This window comes from Phoxinus phoxinus, assembly GCF_949152265.1.
Source record: "Phoxinus phoxinus genome assembly, chromosome: 21".
Lineage (NCBI taxonomy): Eukaryota > Metazoa > Chordata > Actinopteri > Cypriniformes > Leuciscidae > Phoxinus > Phoxinus phoxinus.
The window spans coordinates 5,683,526-5,704,499 of record NC_136896.1 but is presented as its reverse complement, the minus strand read 5'-3'; the positions used below and the strand labels follow the sequence as shown (position 1 = coordinate 5,704,499).

Here is a 20,974-nt window from a genome sequence, read left to right as displayed (position 1 = left end):
AACCAGACTAACACAGGACATCTGCAAGTGTATTCGTTTGGTAAAAAAAAAAAAAAAAAACACACACCGTTCCCGTGAGACGCCGAGACCGGGATTAGCATACTGCGATGACCACACAGATCGTTGATTCTCTGCGGGACTGACGGAAGGGAGGGAGGAGGAGTGAAGGGAGGGATAGAGGGGAGGCTCCATCTCTCTAATGTAGTTGATGAAGATCCCTCACTCCGGAGACCTGACAGGGGTCGCACTCTCTCCAATCACGCGCGCCACGGACCGCAGAGCCGCGAGCCAGCGAGCCAGCGAGCCAGTCAGCAAAGCGCTCTCTCATTCCGCTCGGTCTTTTCCTCTCCGACCATCTCACTCACTGTCACTCTCTCTCTCTCTCTCACACACACACACACACACACACACACACTCGCGCGCGCTCTGTTCATTCTAAAACCGCAGGGACGTACACTTCAGCACTCTCTCTCGCGCGCGTGCGCTCGCTCAACCTTATTTCTTTCCTCACTGGCGGCACGCGCATCCGTCTCCGCTTCTGTACTGTAGCCTACAGGATGAAAAAGAACGATAGACTCCTGAGAGAGAGATAGTAAATGAGAAAACAAGGAACTAAAACAAGGAAGGCAAGGTGAAACGAGGATTGAAAAGAGGCTGAGGACAGATGAAGGAAGAGAGTTTGTGAAGCGTTTTGGATTTTACTGGTTTCCAGCCTCAATCTATCATTTTGCCCGGTGGAAAAGGACTTAATTAAGGTAGGACATTTTCTGAGCTCAAACCTCCTGAATCTGTGAGTGTGTTTTGCTGATGTGGACTTTCTTAACAGGTCAGTAATGAACAGTTAGGGAGCGCGGAGAGCTCATAACTCTTGGTGTAAGTGTTGGGTTCCTCTCAAGCCCCTGCTAAATCACTGACCTGTCAGCATCCTCAGTTATGAGCGTTTATCCTCAATCGTACAGCCATGTAAGCTGCAATACTTTCAGTGCTAAGAGTCCAGAAGAAAACATGCCCATGGTTAATCCCTGCACAGTTTTGCCCTCGTTTTTGGAAAGGCATTATAGTTTGACTGTGGAGGCTGGGGGAAGGTTGTTTTGCTGACTCTTCAGTCAGGTGAAAACTGGCTTGATACTTGCAGAGATTGGAGTGGAAATACTGATTGCAACCCACCAGTGCAAACACTCGTACCTGCCTGGAGTGTGTGTGAGCTTCAATTATGAGTGAGGCAACATTTACATATAAAAGCAGATGTGTGCTTCGTTTCTTACTGCCACAAAGTAGTGAAACACTGGCTCAAAAAAGAGGTCTGCCAAGAGACATTTGGGCAACATCAAGGTCCCGCTTCAAGTGCTTTTGAGGGACTAGAAAAGACAGACAAATTACTTGCAGCGCTGGATATCTCAAGTGGCTCTACTGACAGTTTGTTCCCAGATGAAACAGCAGTGCAATGAACAGTTTCAGCGTGTTGTGAATTATGAGTATGATACTTAATTCACATAGTGCACTTGCTAAATCTTTGTTTCTCACACATAATTGTCATACTATTAATAGAGCCAGTCATGTACAACGCGGTGTTTATGTACATATTAATTTAATCTCACAGAGATTATGGACTTTGTGACATGCGAGAGGGATTAGAACTCAAGCGGTTTCTGTGTTGCTGAGGTATATGAATCACATACAAAAAAAACATGCACTCCATACTGTATTTCTTTGTTTTTAAGAAGGTAGATGTGGCATGCTGATTTGGATAAACAAATGCAAGACTTATGTGATAGCTGAAAATGCACAACTTGACTTTTATAAGGCTTATATAGGCTGGCAAGAAAAGAGGAATAATAATATTAATAAACATTTATTATTATTATTTGATTTAGGGCTGTACATATCTCAATGTACATGTTTACCATTTAAAACTAGATATAAGTAAAGTCTTGGGGTTTGATAATTAAACAAAAAAAATGTTTTTGAAAATTTGTGAAATTAGCCAAGTGAATTAATTCATACAAAAGACCAGATGTTCTTGCTTCCACTGAAGCACAAAATGGTATTTGGATCATTTCAAATCATGCTGGAGGACATGATCATTAGGGTTCTCTCTTGTTGAGTTCATTCAGATATTTATAAAATGTTGTAATTCGAAACAAATTGTTATAATGATAATATAATTTATAAGGAAAAAGGTTGCAAAACAGCCATTTTAACAAGTGGTCTCAGACTAACATGTTTGCTTGTATGAAACAGACACTTAAAAATTTGATTTCTTGCATTGTACATTGCATTAAAATGCAAAAAAAAGAACATCATCTGCGGGTTTAATATAAAGATCAAACCCACAATTCATGTCGGAAATCTTTTTTTAAATAGTTACTCATGGCATGTATATATACTGTAGAAGAATCGCACTCTGGTGGTAAGTTTTTTTAGTAAGAGAAAACATTTATATAATGCTCAGTGGTTGTTTGTACAATATGGTGGCAGCTGTTATGTGTGTGTGTGTGTGTGTTGGGGGAGGTGTGGCATAATCCCTTCTGGATAGTAAAATTCAGAATCAGCATTCCTAGAATAAACCACAAAGTAGAAAACAATGTTAAAAATAATAGGAGGTGAGCTGTGACATCCACTTAAATTCATCCAGACTGTGCCTCTAGCTGTCATAAATCAGAGGATGTGATGTGCCAGGAATACGACACAATATCGGCCCATCTCTAACTGTATTATCCACCTATTTTCATTTGCAGTCCAGCGTTAAAAAAATCTGATCCCGTCCATCTGTTAAAGGTTGCACGGATTTGTGGGACGCTCTAGGACAAAAAAGAAATAAAAGATGAATGCACAACAGTCAGTGGACAGAATTTAACTCACAGATGAAGCCCGAAACACATCCTATCTTTTCCCTGGATCAAGCCAGCCTTTACAAAGACAGGAAACACCAGGCTTCAATCAGTGTCTGAAATCAGTAGGCAGGGACAATCCAAAGATCCCTCCTGAACGTACTTTAGAAACTCAGAGCTGGCAGGTCTTGGGTTTGCTTTTGTGACATAGATCAGAGCAGACAGTAGAAGAAGCAGAGCTCCTAGTGATCTGAGCTTCTGGTGAAAACAAAGCCGTGTCCCAACAAGAGTCCAATTCCCCAGAGCGATATAGCAGATGCACTAGCATTGGGTTTAATGAGGAATCCTCTTTTGACCAGTTGGAAACACCAGAGACAGACAGCTCACAGAGAGAGAGACAATCAGCACTGATGGAGAGAGAGACAGCTCTGAGGGAGAGACGGCTTTGAGGGTGAGCTAAATGAGGTCTAATCAGCTCAAAGCAGATGGGAACCCTGAGACGGAGGGGATCGGGAGTGCAAGATTTGACATGTCCCTATGTCCCTCTCATCAGAATTCAATTGGAATTGAGAGAAAATGATGACATAAAGTGGCACTGGTCCAGGGACATGAACACAAGGGTCAATAACAGCTGGAAACACTGATATGTTTGAGTGTGTGTGTGCGTACTATAGACCTAAACATTCAGATTAACCTTGAACGTGCCCCTATACCATTCCCATAAACCCCCCAGCCTATCCATCTCCATAAAATGACCAAATTAAACACCATAGCATGGACCAAAGGGTTTTACTTCCTCTTTTAAATTAAATGAATGAATTCAATGCACTATGTAGGCATGCTCTGTTCCCAGTCCAACCAGACAATTATGAAAAAAACACTGCAAAAGGGGTCATTCAAAAAGCACATAAAAAGAGCAGAGCTGCACGATTAATCGGTAAAAGATTGCTATCTCGATTTAAACACCCATGCGATCTTATTCCTAAATGACAATGATTCGCCTGTTTCTATTAAACCTTTTGACAAAATCATACAGAAACATTCAAATCTGTGTTCTCGCTATCGCTAACCCTATCCAAATGATCACAGCAATACTGAGATAAAATCTTATAATTTGGATATAAACACTTATGTCTACATTAACAATCAAAATTGAGCTAATCACCTTTTGATTACACACACACACTACAAGATAACCGGGCCGATTTTGGGCCCAATTCTCCCCATTCAATCCTGGGTAAAGTCCCCATTATCTTGATAGTTCTACAGATTATTTTATCAGATTTTCTTGTGGTGTATTAAGAGTGATTGAATCTGCCTGGAAGGATGTCTAAGCCGCACCAATCTCAAATCTTAAATATTTAGAACTCAGCGGACAAACGTGAACGGCTGTGGATTGTCACGTGGAACGAAGCGATACCCAATCAAACGCGAGCTGATGGAAGACGGAAGCATAACAAGACATCATCCAAACCTTTTTCTTTTCCCCCCAAAAAAAATCTGTTAAAAGCATTCCAAACACTATTATTGTCATTTCTTCGTGCCAGTCGTCCGCCATGTTGGTTTACTCTTGGTCACTACATACACTATAGAAACAAAACTGTTAAATCTATGATTTTTTTTATTGTCATGTTTGTGGTCTCTCACATTTTGAAAATCTGATCAGACTTTAAAAATCTTTTCCTGTGAAAAATAGCTAAAACGCATGCCATTAACTCCAAAGGTCAGAAAGTAGGAGACACATTCTCACGAAGAGCTAAATTACAACTGTTTCTGCGGCAAGAAACCTTTAACATTATAAGTGGACTTCAGAGAAAATAAAATACTGCCAAAGTGTATGATATGGCCCAGAGATATACTTCACAACACGTCCTTAACACACTTTACACTCCCTTGACACTCCAAAGCATCAAGTTCCTCATTTCAACCAGCCCAATGGCTCTTTTCATTCACACAAACCTGAGCCGCTTATCTCGAGTTCTCTCTTAAAGTGATCTCAATGCATAATGCAGCTGAATAAGCTCTCTCTTTAAAGAAAGCCATCGCTGATGCAGTGAAAGAGCATTGAGGGAGTGAATGACTGGGCAGTGCTGTACAGAGGAGGATATCCTCTCTGGTGTGGTGCACAGAGCCGTAGGCTGCAGGAAAGATCCATGGTAATCCCGTGTACTTATTGTGTGATTGACGAGGGCCTTCAGATATCCTGGAGACTGAATGGGTGGCAGAGAGGTGATGCGACAGGCCAGCTGAACCCTTCTAATGCCAAAGTCAACAAGGCCTTAGAAAGTTCAAGGAATAGTTCATCCAAAAATGACAGCTCTGTCATCATTTACTCAGCCTAATGTTGTTCCAAACGCGTATGACTTTCTTCTGCAGAACACAAAAGAGAAAATTTGAAGGTTTTCTATCCTCCTTTCCATTGAATACCATTGTTTAAGCTTGAAAGCTTCAGTGCACATTTAAAGGCATCATAAAAGCGTTCCATTACTTGTGTGCTGTTTTCAGATTCCACACAATAGGTGACTGGAAAAGAGACTGAAATTTAACCTCTTAACACCCCCTTTTTTTTAATAGACATGAAAATGCACATTCCGAATTTAAATGGTTGTAATTCAAGAATGCTTTGGAATATATAATTACATTTTTAAATCAAGAAAGTTAAACAGAAAAAAAGTTATAGAAGTTTGAGTTTATGAAAATGTGCAATGTTAAAAAATTAATTATTCATATTTTATATAAAATATATAGGCTATTTTCAAAACCTGGTGGACTCTAAAAATGCACACAAAAAAAATCAAAGCCAAACATCTGAACAAAATTGTGTTTCAAATTTTAGGTTGATATCTAAGCTTTAAGCTTTATAAGATATAAAGCTTTCAGTAAGATTTTATTTGGGTGCAGTACCAAACTTTTTCACTAGTTGACATTACTGCCCAAATAAGGGCGCCTCCATAACCATATGTTGTTTGAGTGATCTGAACCATTACTTTTACAATGTTCATACAATTTATAAAGTATACATCCTATTCAGAAGTAGTATTGAAAGTTTGGCAGATTTTGAAATGAATTAAACCTCTAAGAAACACAAAAAGAACACGTATGTGCATTATAGCTCGCTGCCACATCACACATGGTGAATTTTTTTCTTTTTTTTTCTTTATATTCAAAACATTTTCAGACCTTTTTTTCTAAAATAATTGAATGGATGCTATCTTTTGAACTCTTGGCATGAAAACAAACTGAGGTTTCTACCATTCTTTCATGATTTTTCATGTCCATCACTATTTCAAAATAAAGGTCTGAACATGCCTTAGGAGTATGAAAATATTCAAAAAAAAAAAATGAAAATCAGTCACCAAATATGTAAACTAGAGATTGTAAGCTTTCAAATGATATATAGTTTGTCAATATTAGTTTAGGTTTAGTATAGGAAATAACTGTTTTACTGTTTTGTATTCACTGAAAATTTTAACGGCTGGTCAATGGCTCACAGCGAAATTCTTTTTCCTTCTTCGCTTAGGGGTAAATAAAAGTTCGAAGTTACATGTCACAAGTTAGCGATCATACATTTTAATGATTCAAATAATCAGTAGATTAGGTCCAGAATGAGAATCTGAATCAAGTCTGAATGATTCATTAATTAATTTAATAGTCTTGTTGCAATGGATAGCAGGCCACTGGAGAGGAAGACTGTCAGTTAATTGTGACCTTTGGTCTTTTTAATCACAAAATTCTACATATTTCAATTATATTTGACTCCATAAGACTTAAAATATACATATGAAAATATTTGATGATATTTCATAGTGCTTTTTTTGATGCTTGAAAGCTCCAGTCACCATTTATTGTAGCTGGGGGGGGGGGGGGGGGGGGGGGGGCATACAGGGAACAACATTAAGGTGACAGAATTTTCAGTTTTAGGTGAACTACGCCTTTTTAGTTCTTTCTTTCTTTGCTGTGGTTATTTTAATCTCTTTCTCGCTTTCTAAGATCCTACTTCTTGCTTTGCTGTCTCTGCTCTTTTCTTTTCTCCCATGTAATTTTAATGGGAAGACAGAGCAGCTGCTCATACCCTCCTTCATGTCCGCAGTGATGATAGCTCCTGGTATTGAACTTGGGTGTGTGTGTGTGTATCTGAGTATCCATTATCATTTTCATCCAGAGCGAGAGATCCGACCAGATCACTCATCCGGATATGCCTGGCATCAACACTCACTGCCGCAAACACTCCTGCGGAGAGCCCTCTGCCCAACGCCGATCAATAATTGAGATTATTTGGACTCCCTTCACCTTGGGCTATATGTAGTTTAAAGCTTCAATAAAGGGACTCATTTCTACACTGTTTTATCACAGGCAGAGCTGCTTGAGTGTGTGCGCTCGTGTACGTGCGTCTACTCGCGCTCAATTGAGATGTCACCTTGGTACGGTTACAGATACATTCGTGGCTGCCATGACATTGTTACTGCTATTCTGAAAGTTTTGACATGTATAATGCACCAACTCCAATGCACAATCTATTCAACATGTAGCAGCCTGAAATAACTAAATAAAGAAAACGGAATACAAATCATTTTGAGGCGTTTCAAGGTTAAAGCAACAACACCTAGGTTTTAAAAGAGCTTCCTACATAGCTGGCATTATACATTCTTTCTTTTAGCCAAATTCAAAGGCAGCATTGCATGTGCTTCACAAAGAAGGTAATCTTATCATTCTTTGCAACAAGCTACGAAAATAGATGGCAGATGGAGTAAAATAAATATTACATATAAACTTAATGCCAAAAAATATAACAAAAATAGCTTCTTTTTTTATAGTGGGAAAACATACAGTATATATTTAAAATAAATGCTGTTCTTTTAAAGTCTTTGTTCATTCAAGAATCCTCAAAAAGTGTATCAGAGTTTCCACACAAAAAAAATATAATCATAAATGTATTTTGAGCTCAAAATCAGTATATTAGAACGATTTCTGAAGGATCGTGCGACTGGAGATGCTGTATGAATGATATAGAAAATTCAGCTTTGCATCACAGGAAATAAATTACATTTATACACACACACACATATTGTAATCATATTTCACAATATTTCTATTTGTACTGTATTTTTGATCAAGTAAGTGCAGTTTTGGTGAGCATGACACAAGAGACAACAGACTTGAGAACAATAGTGTACATGTAAATCTTAGGGTATTGCTTAGTACTTACATGTTCACAGCTGTGCACTTTGTGAGAAGAACTGCTGTGTATGTACAGCATTTTTTAAATCAGTCCTTTACAGTTTGTATATGCTCCCAAGGCAGTGCACTATAGGAATTGGAACAGAGCCACTGTGTTTTCTCTCATTTCCATCACTTTCACGTGAGTCTTTTTATCCTTCCATGTCAGAACTCCAACCGTTCTCAAGCTTTTTTTGTTTTATATTAACCCCTCACTGTCAGTCACACACACACACACACACACACACACACACACACACACACACACACACACACACACACACACACACACACACACACACACACACACACACACACACACACACACACACACTTGCTGTGAGACAATCAGCAGAAGGGGGCCTAAACAACTCAAATTAAAGTCTGGCTGTGATGGATGGGCTCCTATCTGAGAGAGATATTGCACCTGTTTCCCCCCTGAATGATAGCCACTTCTCCCCATCGTTTATATTGATTTGCCTCAATCCTCCCTGCGCGTTTCCAGCAGCTACTCGTACACACACTACTACATGGCAGAAGCATGAACAATCGTGCTTCGACACATCTGCATACTAGCTATAATTTGACTTTTGATGTCTTTAGTGTAAACCCAGTCCAGAGATAAACACTTCAACTGAGCGTCAAACATGTTCCACAAATATTACAAATAATCTCCCCACCCTATTTTTAAATCTTTCTCTTGTTCTCACACTCTGCATTTTTTCCAAGGATTTACAGACAATGAAGAACGCACGTTATTGCATTTCCATTGAGAGAAAGAACAGCAAAGGGAAAGTAGGAAGAAGAGAAATCCTTTGCCAATGCAGAGGTGGCTTGGAAGAAGAATAAAGACAACAACAAATTATAATATTAAAAAAAAACAACGAGGCAGTATAAAAGACACATAAGAAATGTATTCTGCAATGTGAAAAGACAACATAACATCAAAATTGACCCAATTTAGTTTTTTTTTTTTATAAACATCCCTGGTCCTTAAGAAAGCATCAAATCTCAGCTTTTCTGATGTAACCAAGGCTGCTCGCAGAGTGATATCATCTCATAATCTAACGTGTTATAATATAACATGTCTCTTATCATTGTAAAAAACTGCAAAATATATATAGTGTTCTAATATTCTAGCATTTAAACAAAAAAATCTAAACTTTCCTGTCAGCTAAATTAGTAGTATTTTTAGTTATTCACCAATTCTCTCAATTCATTCAAACCCAGACTGATAAAATAAAGTCTCACCCTTAAGTATTTATCACTAAATATTCTGTTTTAGTTGTAAATGTCACATTATGGAAATTAAATAATTGGGCTCACCATTTCATGATGTGTTTGCATTATTCACTCTCCACGGTTCATTTCTGTTCTCTGTCATGTGGCTCTGTGCTGCGGTCACACGCCGTGCCATGATATCTCTAAACCTTCCTCTTTTCTTTCTGTGGATGCTGTGTGTGCAGTGACATTATCCACTTGTTCTGTCCTCATACTGTTAATGAATATCTCTGCATGGTTTTGATCCCTTTCAGTGTTTTACATGATTTATATTCAGGTCCTACAAACTGTAATTGTTATGAATTATTATTATTATATATATACATGTCTGTCACAGGACCATGCCATTTGGATAGCTGATGTGTTCAGGCTGTAGAGGAAGTTTTAAATATATTCATGGGTTTTCCTGGGACGGAGTGAAACCCACACAGTGAAACAACATCCAGACAGAAACAAACTGGCTGAAGTACCAGAACCGTGCAGAAAATGCCACTGCTACAGCAGGGGACAGCAAATGTGTGAGCACTCGTGTGTAAAATAGAAAGAAAGTTTCTGTGTGTCTGCATGTACTGCCACATATATGCTGCATTTGTATTAATCTCAGCATGACATTGCCAAACATACGTTGCACTCTATCCATAAGTGTGTATGTGTAAGTCTACATAGACAGGAGGACAGATTGACGGATGGACAGACAGACAGATATGCAGATGGTAGATAGATAGATAGATAGATAGATAGATAGATAGATAGATAGATAGATAGATAGATAGATAGATAGATAGATAGATAGATGTAAAAAAAGATTAGTTAACTCAACTTAACTAAGTCAAGTCATCTTGTTGCTTTGACTGAGTTAATTTGAGTCAACTTATAGTGTCACGTTTATGCATCAATTCATGTTTTGAAGTGTAATAAACTTGACACTATAAATTGACTCAAATTAACTCAGTCAAAGCAACAAGATGACTTGACTTAGTTAAGTTGAGTCAACGGATCTTTTTTTACAGATAGATAGATAGATAGATAGATAGATAGATAGATAGATAGATAGATAGATAGATAGATAGATAGATAGATAGATAGATAGATCTATGCTTTGACACTTTTTCTTCTTTGTCTGTGGTCTGTGGTTGAGCTGTGTGAGGCCGATGCCAGTAATCGTTCTCCAGATAAACTCTCATCAACTCTCCTTTCCAGCCGCAATATATCCTTTCAGACTGACAGACATTTGTACAACACATCTCTCTTACCACTTTGACTGCATTCATCAGTCTAGGGTCGCCTGTGAAGCCCCCAGGCTCAGGGGAATGCTAGAGTAGGCACACAGAACCGATGGTCTCCTCCGAGGCTTTGTAACCTTAAATATAACCCAGCCATCGCGCATTGGCACCAGGGGAAAGATTTCCTGTCAACCAGGTGAATGACTATTAGTTTACGGAGACTGCAGGACTGTGGGGGAAGTGGGGAAGAATCTAATGGCCCTCAGAGATGGGCTCTGACTATTCTCCCCTAGACATATTACAGTGTCCCGCTCTCTTGGGGACTCTTATCTTCCCCTTCTTTCTGTTTTCACCCTTTCTGAATGGCAGAGGAGATAGCAATGAAAAGAGCTAAAAAGGCTGACTGCTGGATTATCAAAAACTTGAAGCGGTTGTTGTGAGAAAACAATAAAAATAAGAGGAAGCAAAGAGGAAAGAAGGGGTGACAAGGAGAGAGTCTCGGCCACAAGCCACTAAACAAAATCAATGAAGCAACTTCAAAGCATCAGAGATGCTCCTTTCAGACGAAAGGGCCCAAAGAGTCACATCAATATCATCAATACATATCCTCTCTCATCCATAACTGAATGTTGTCAAGCCATGCTGAGAGGTTCTCTATGAATAGATTTTCTGTCAGAGAAAAGACTGATACATAAACTGATCTCTGGCCTATGTGAGCTCAAACAATTACCTTCAATCCCTCTGGACCCTGGCATAGCATTCATACTATTTATTTGAAGATATTTACATGAATTAGCTATTATGTGGAGGTTCCCTGGGAAACAAACCTATGACCAGGTATTAATAAAAAAATAACAAAATGTTCGGTAACAAAAGGGTTTTGTTTTTTATTTTCTACAGTCAGACAACAAAAAAATATATATATATTTTTAAATAAAATATATGATTTTTTTTTATAAACAAAAAAAATAGTTTAATTGTTTCAAATAAGAGATAAGAAAAGAAAAAAGAAAAAAAATATTTAAAAAAGTAATAATAAAAAATATGGTTTTCACAAAATTATTGAAATATTAACCATCATTTTTTCTTGAACAGCAAATCAGCATATTATAATGATTTCTGAAGGATCATGTGACAATAAAGACTAGAGTAATGATGCTGAAAATTCAGGAGCATAAATTACATTTTAAAACATGGTAATATAAATATATATATATATATATATATATATATATATATATATATATATATATATATATATATAAACCCCGCTATATTAAAATTTAAAGAGGCATTTCAAAACTACTAAACATGTTTTGAACAGCAGTGTATGAAAACTTGCTCACCCAGATGCATCTTACACATATGAAATTAATTAAATACAGTATGCACAACATAAATATATTACAATTTACATCTGCACAAAATCAATGTACAAGTGAACTTTAAGTTACAGTGCATGCCAGTCAATACGTTTAAGTCACGTTTAATTTCGCACTTTCTTGCCAAATAAAATTTCCATCTCTAAACTTAAGTGCCGATTTTGACAAAAATAAATGAATATGACGTGAACATAAATTACAGTAATATGACATGGTGACGTAGTTACATTTTACTTCCTGAAATAAGTAACATTAATTAACTACGCATAGTTTACTGTTATTACTATAGTAAGTACATATAGTAACGTGTAACTGTCACCTTAAAATAAAGTGTTACAAAAAATATTGACTAAGTTTACATCAAAACACAATAACTATGACTGAAACGAAAACTATGCGAAAAGGACACTAGTCCCTAGAGCAATGCTTTACCAGCTGAGCTACATGCTCATGGAAGACAGTTGACTGTTTGAAGCTGCATTCGAAAGTAGGAAGCTGATAGTTTGACTGATAGCACTCAGTGCCGCCCCACAAATTGTCTTACACTTGTCCATCACAAAGAGCCCTCTAGCTAGCAGAGCCGTCAGAAATTGTGTCTGATATCATGAGACTGATGTCAAATTTGAGTTTGAATGACTGCTGAAGAAAAAAAAAACAGTTTTTTTTAAGCATGACAATTTTGTGAATGCATTCGAGACGCTGAAATAACAGTAATGCCATGATTTGACTTAATACGACTATTTAGAATTGCATTAATCCATGGAAATCGTGTAATTTTCTGGCAATGGAAGATAGAGAAAATATCTGTTTTATCAAAAAATATTTAAACTGCTAGATCAGGGATTCCCAATCCTGTTCCTGGAGATCTACCTATACCTGCAGAGTTCAGATCAAACCCTGATCCCCCAAACCTGACTGCTAATGCTCCTCCATTAGCTGGTTCAGTTGTGTTTAATCAGGGTTGGAGCTAAACTTTGCAGGAAGAAATCTCACACAGGATTGGGCACATATTACTAATACTGACCACATTATTTAAACATGACTAATGCCTAAGTGAAGCCTTTGACTCATTTTAAACACAGGTTGTCAGTACGAATACGTATTACTTTCAATACATCACCAGAGCCCTTTCCTACCTCTTTGAAATTAATATTTTATCCACTGCTGAGTGTCACAGAAAATTTGAGGTTATATCCATGCATGCCAAATCCTATCTTCATTTCATTAAGAGGAAAAAGCATTTCCCCTGATTAAGTAATTTCCCAGTCCAATGGGTCAGGGATTTCTATGAAAATGAAATATATGATGTGTATATACAATACATGTTTCAGAAGGTAATGGAATTTCCTTACGTATATGATGTGATATTATAAATGTAACATTTACGCAGGAAGTATTTCAGTTGTGTGCTGGATTTCATCAGAAAATCAACTGTTCACTTGAAGCGTGTCATCTGGTGATGTGTCATCTGTCTGATCTACGACAAAGCTGAATTTCATAAGAATATAAATATACCTGCTTACTCAATTTGACCTCGTTTCACAAGCCAGTACAACAGGATTATCTTCCTCTTACAACAACAAAGATACGACATCCTTTTTAGCAGTTATTATGCGTATTTGATACTCTAATGCGAGTTAGTAGACATGTAGGTGCAACGGTACTTATATTCAACAAAATAAAGTGAAACCAAACAGTTTAACAAGTTAATGCTAACATACACTCGGGGGGGAAATAGTGTTGAAACCACTTTCACTCAGAAATCACTTGTAAATTTCACAAATAATTTTAAAGAATTGGTAAGTAAAATTGACATTTTAAAATAGAAAGACTGATATAGTATTTTATTGATGCTACACATCAGTTACCCTAATTAACCTCATTCATGGCAAGCTCTGGGTTTGCACAAGGGAGGAAAACAAACAGATACAATATTCAATTTTTGCCCAAATTGTGGTATCCTGCGATTCATAATTAAATAAAAACCGCAGTCTGTGCGCTCCTGCTGCAGTGTGCAGTGGCTCAAACCTCACTCAAGTGAGGGATCTTGGCTCAGATTCTGGCTTGCCTCTCTGTTTCCCTTGAGCTGGATGGAAGGAGCAAACAGTCTCAGTGTTTGTTCATCAATCACAGAGATTTCTCTTCCTCCAGCTTCTGCTTTCTCTCCTTCTCATGTTCCCTTCCTGCAGGGTCACGGTCCTAGCCGCTCTCATGATTCCTTTTTACAGAGTAAATACCAGTGACATTTGCCTGATCTCAGGATGGTCAGCGATTAGTCTTAGCATTAAACATAAGCAACCATTAAACTATTCACACACGCAGAGACCCTTGAGTTTTCTAGCCTGCATTTTTTTTTTTCTGTGTGTGTGTTAAACATAAATATCAAAGTGTATTTATGTATTTATTTACGTGTACACTATACTTCTCTGCTATACTTTTCCACAAACCCACTAAAACTCAATTTTCAGACCCCATTTTGAAAACCCTTGCCCTAGATGTTTACATGGAGGCAGAAAACCTGTAAAATCCAGGGAATGGATTGGTTGATTGAAATACTTTTATAGAACAAGCAAAGGATGTTGATCCAGGAACATATCCTACTTTGTTACATCACATTAAGGAAGAAAAATAAGAGTTTTTTTTGAGTGCAGAAAAGGGACAGGATTAAATGAGTCAATCAGGCCACATTTGGCAACTCCAAAAGGAAAAGCGTTTCCCTTGAGCAGCCTTCAGACAAATTCAAATGCTATTGCTGAAGTAACAACTTCATGATTGATGTGCGTAACAGTACGAAACCAACATGCTGTCCACGCCTCGTCAATTCTGACCCATCTGAGCCAATGCAGATTAACCTTCCAGGACCCCAGAGCAAATACCCACAAGCCCTTGACCAATACGATGCAAACCTTATTCCTTACAATGTCCAAAAAACAAACAAGTATTTATGTATGAAGGAGTCTCTGAAGAGATAGAAAAGTTAAAACAGTATCTGTCAATCCTTCAAAGACTCAGACGGCTACGGATTTACAACAAAATTGCCCATGTTCCCAAAGCCCCCCTTTAAATTACAACGACTGGGAAGAACGTTGTTTCATCACCATACTTTGACTAAACAGCTTACTGTTTGGATTAGGGCTCGGCCCCCCTCCGCTCCGACACTGCTGCCTCGTATAAACCATGAACCCGGGGTAGAGATAAAGCATTGCTCTTCAACTACCAAAATGGAATAAGAAATCATCATGACAGAGCCAAGCGTCTTGAGGGCCCGGCGAGTTGCACAGAGAATGAAGGGAGGCTGAAGGTCACTGTTTTTCAGAGCCTTCCCTGGAAACAAAGACAGAGTCGGTTTTGATAAGAGCATGGGTTAACGCATTCAGTTTAGTCTGGGAAAGGTGAAAGGTTTAAGGTGAGAGCCCGATACACTGTGATGGACAGAAAGAGACGGACAAGGATGTCAAATAGGCAGATAGAGATTTAGGATATCATTGAATCTCTTTATCAAAATGCAATTCAGAAAAAACATGATTAATCCTGCATAACAAATCTGGTAGACAGCAGATGCAGCATGATGACAGGATCCTGAGGACATTTTTTTTTTCCTGATGCTATCGCAAGAACCTCAATGCCGAAGTTGGTTTTGCCATATATCTCAGCATGAGTCAGCATTATACTATGATATATGGCAAACCCAACTTCGGGTTGGGTTATAGTTTTTTTATAAGATGCACATTTAAATCATTAATAATACATTCTGCAATATTCCATCAGTTCTGATTTCATGGTGACTTTAAAAAGAGAACACGAGAACTATATCATAGGTTGGTCCAATATGACATTCCGCCTGGGAGGCACAATGGTCTGACCAACCTATGATATAGTTCTCGTGTTCTCTTTTTAAAGTCACCATGAAATCAGAACTGATGGAATATTGCAGAATTTATTATTAATGATTTAAATGTGCATCTTATAAAAAAAAAAAAAAAAAAAAAAACAGTAATGTGGCCTTGTAATCTTTAATCTAAATAACTTCCCTTCCCACTTGCAACAACAGCTTGGGCCCTATTTTAACGATCTGAAATGCAAGTATCAAACGCAAAATGCAAGTAACTTTGTGGGCGGATCTCGATGCAAATCTAAAATGGGTTGGTCTGAAGTAGCTTCATTATTCATAGGTGTGGTTTGAGCGTAACGTGCAATAAACCAATAAGCGTCCTCTCACATTTCCTTTAAGAGCAGGCGCGCTTGTTCCATGGCTGATTGCTATTATAACGGCGGATTTGCCAAGCGCACGCAATAATGGTAAAGGTCACGGTGATTTTGCAGTCTTCAAAAAGTTGTTTCCTGGTTCTTGACGGACAACCCACTTTGTCAGATATCCTTTGCCTATTTTTTGACATCTTCATGGACACCACAATGATCTCCCACGTGTAGTAATATTTTTTCCATGTAATTATGTATGGTTTGCAAAAATATGAACTGCTGCGTCTGTGTAGATGAGAGAGATGCAAAGTGTATGCGCGTTGTGTACACGCTACATTATGGCCAAGCATGCACCCTTAAAATAGCATCTGAATAACGCGCCACTGACTTTAGACTAGGTTTTTCCTGGTCTGTGGCGGCATTGTTTTCTCAAAAAGCAAAATAGCACCAGGGAACGTTTGCGCCGGAACACGCCTCCTCTTTTCGCTGATCCGCCCCCGGGAGCGCAAGTTCATTCCCTAATTTACTGACGTGCGTCTGTGGAGGGAAAAGTCCACTGTGTTTGCAAAATAGGAATGATACATGCATCGGTGTACAAAGTAATTTGCACTGGGTGCAAGATAAGGCAAGATAAGTGCAACCTGTCACTCACATGAAATCCAACAATAGCCAACCACAACAATTCAACCATCCAATCAAGTCCCTACGGTTAAAATCAAATCATGCCCTGCATTTTTTTCTTGTTCGAATGGACTGTCGCAACTTCCGTTTCATGCCGTCTTTACCAACCACAATATGTGACTTGATTATAAAAAGAATCAATCTTCAAACAATGTTCTTTAAAGATTGGTAGATCACTGCATGAGACAGTTTTCTGCATTTAGCGCTCCGTCCTTATTCAGGCAGTCTCATGAAACATGTGGCTGCTCTCCATTCCGCTTGCACATCTCGCTGAAAATGAATTGTGTCCTAGTGCATAACTTTCTTCGAGCAGCTTTCTGTGCTTGACTTCACGCCACCATTTCACTTTCAGTTCTACAGTATCTGTCTGCAACATTGATATAGAATAAACGGTCTGGTCATAAAAAGGATTCTTCACCTGCTAGAAGCCAACAATCAGGAAGGGATGACAATAGTACCATATTGAAGATCAGGTGCCTAATGTACACCCACTGGCAACCAGTTTCAATACTATTTTAAAAAAATGCAAACCAAGCTACCATGAGATAATATTTCTCTCAATCTATGATTTACATTGTTTTGCTTAATTTTATACGTTATTTTTCCCTTTCTACCAAGCTAGGAAATAACAATAAAAACAATAAAAAATAATGTTCACTACTACAACTACTACTATTAGTAGTTGTAGTAGTAGTAGAAGTATTAGTAATAATCCTAAAAGGTTACACTTTTATTTTGATAGTCCACTTTAGACATTCTCCTAACTGTCAACTCACTCTCATTAGAGTATTAGAAGACTGTAGTAGACTGTAAGGTTAGTATGGGGTGAAATTAGTATCATAATGATGAACAAATGCATGTATAATCAGCCACAAACTTGATAAATGTTGCAGATACGTTTTACTATCCACAACCAAATGTCTTTCAACTTGTGTTATTGCTTTATTACATATTAAACACATGTGCAGCAATTTGTACAAATAGAGACATTTAGATACAGAGACTGATACATAACACAACACAAGCACTCATTTTATAAAGTAAAAAGAGACACATATCTGCCACCTCTGAAATACCAAATGCCCCTATAAGTAATTCTTCCTTGCGCTGACTCCAGAGCTAGACATAAAAAAATAACATGAGGAGAGGAAAAATGGATGTGGTGAGGTGTTTGCAGCCAAACCTGTAAGAAACGCATTTCCTGTGGAGTCGGTGCTCGCGGGTGTTGCATACGGACGGCGGTGGGGTTGAACCTGATACTCTGCAGGTGAAAGGGAGGCAATAGTTATTTCCCACCTCATCCATACTCACAGATTCCCTCTCCATCAAACATGACCTACAGGGTGAAGAAATACATTACCAACTGGAAATGTAGAAACACATAAATGAATTCACATTCTCATGCGAACTTCTAAACCCGGGAGATGGATGATGCACTAAAACTACTGACAGGTTTTGCTAACGCACAAGCCAGTTACAAAAACAAAGGCTGCACTTCGGTGATGATGCGGCTGTGCACAAAACCATCCGAAGCACTATTTGGTATGGTATCGATGTCAGTTACATCTTACGTGAATACAAACAGGACAAAAATCAGATCTTGCCGTAAATGCAGCTGATTGTTAGGTTGCTGCTATTAATCAAACAATATTGACAAGAACAAGCGAAACTCATGCACAGCTCTTGGCCGCATAACTATAGTAACTTTATTTACCTTCAAAAATACTGTTAAATAAATAATATTAGTTTTTTTTTTTTTTTTTGTATCAACTAAATTAAATGGTCAACTGTCTTTCTAAATGATTTTAGACAACATTTTCAATTTTATTATCAAAACTTTGTCTTGTGCTTTAGAAAAAAAACTGCTGCTGAAATAGCTTTAACAAAAAGTAACGGGGTGAAACTGAATGAGAAATGGTATCGTCCCAGAGCAGAAGAAATGTCATCATCCAATATCATCTGCCAAAAGGTACAGTTAAAAAAAGAATAATTTTGCCCATTTTTGCCTGCAGAGAGATAATCAGGAATGCTCTGTAGACTTTGCATATAGATACGGCAATGCCTTTGGGAGCCTTGCAGGCGTAACACCACGTATGTGATTGATTTTTTTTGTAAACAGCTCTATTTGAAACGTCATCTCTGTCTACAGTACGTCACTGCTCTGTGTTCCTTTCGGCAGAACACAGCATCTGAGCTAGCTTATAGTTTAAGTGCACTGGGACCAGGAGGGTTGATCTTTCTTATCCTCAGTGATCCAGAGAGATTGTAGCGCCCCTACCGAGGTTGGTTAGTTCTTGGCTTACTTTTCTTACAGAGAGCATGGTTTGAAAACAAATTGCAAGCCCTTCTTTCGTTTTTTGGACAACAAAAAAATTTTTTTTTTTCTTAAAAGATGTCCCGCTCATATAATGCCAGTTATAGCGACCAGCATCAAGCTTTAAAAAAGATGCAGAAGTATGACCGGACAGTCCCATGCAACATGTGTACTATATTACAAGTGTTCTGGTGGTGTACAATAGTACTTGCTGAAAAACAAACCGAAATGTAATGTATTATTTAGCGAAAATCCTGACCTTATCCATTGGTCTTCTGTGCACTTCACTCCTGTCTTGCCCAGAAAAAGCACACACAAGTTGTGAGAAATGTATGTAAACTTTTGAGCACAACTATTTATATGTATTTAACATACATGTTTGACACTGGTAAAAGCAAAGCGTATTACGACTCCACTAAAAGTTATGCCATTATGCTTAAATTAATTTAGTTACAAAAATAGTGGTATTTGGGAGTCAATAGAAGAGTGAAACTATTCATGACCGACTCTGCATATATGATGACTAAAAGTTAAACGTCATTAGATTCTTTTTAGCAAAACGTTCAAAGGAAATTATGAATCAACCAAAAGCCAAAGCAGAACAAACCACACATTCCAGACAAATAAGGCAATCCATTCCAGCAGGTCTTGAAATCAGCCATCTTCAATGTTCTCTGCTCCGAAAAAGGTCAATCAAACTCTGTCCTACTTTTCCTCCAGTGAAGTGCCTGCAGTCTGCTACAGCACATACTGTATTTGTGTGTGTGTGTGTGTGTGTGTGTGTGTGTTTTTTTTTTATTTATTTTTTATAGAGCACTGCGGGGAGCCATCAAGACCGTTCTCGAGAGATAGTTGAGGATTTCCTGTACTCCACAAAGAGTCAAGTCTTTCACTGAATGTTTTACGCTTGTATTCACTCATTTAAATTACAAGCTCTTGTCGTAAATTCCTTTAAGTCCAACGGTGCCTGTAATTAAATCTTGCACAAATATGCCCAAGGCTTACCAATTTCCGATTCCCTCCGTGGGTCAAATCAAGGATGGAGAGATTTTAAGCAACACGGCTTTCCCCATTGTCACTGCAGCAATTCTGCATGTCACACCGCGGTACATATATATGGAAGAGTGGGCGGCAATAGGATAAAGCTCATAGCAAACCTAGCTTGGCTGCGTATGAGAAACCAGATTAGCTTTTATATTCACAACCTGCTCTTCACGGTTACTGCAGAGGAACAGAATGTGTTCGGAAGAAACAAACGGTACAAAAACACACTAGTATATACTAAATGTATGATGAGTCATATTGGGGAGGTAGTAATATATTAAAAGTAAATTACATTGCGCTGCAAGCCCTACCTTGGTTGTGCATCACCATAAGACTAATTTCCCTGGGGAAATCAATAGTGAGTTTTCTGTGTCTGCACGTTTGGGAAGGTCTCATACTTTTATTGTGTTCGCTTTGCCTCTATTCTCCATCAATACCTGTTTTTAATCTACCTCTCTACCATTTCTGGCTTTGCACACATGACCATCCACACCTACTGTAGCAAAGCACTGGAGCATGTGGACACCCTAAATGAGTTTTACATGATAGATTATCATTTGTTCACTGGCTGCCCCGAGAGAGCCAAGAAAGGCTATTGATTAGTCTCAATGATAGGTGTGTGCAAATGACTTTACACACAGCCTAGATTTGACATCCAGGGGTTTATGTATGCAGAAACGCATACATCCACAGCCTAGATCAAAATAGATGAACTTGAAAAAAGGGGTCTTCCCTAAGGCTCCATTTTACAGACACTGTCTGTGCGCTATAATTGTGCGTACACATGCAGAACTCTCAAAA

General features: G+C 38.2%; 1 protein-coding gene across 1 annotated transcript in view; it reads left to right on the top strand.

Annotated features, from left to right (window-relative positions):
* Positions 1 to 221: 221 nt before the first annotated feature.
* The window catches only part of cdh12b (cadherin 12b), a 128,311-nt gene continuing 107,558 nt past the window's right edge, over positions 222 to 20,974 (top strand). Inside the window, 1 exon segment of the mRNA XM_079595684.1 lies at positions 222 to 755. The gene's annotated coding sequence lies outside the window, so the exon portion shown is untranslated.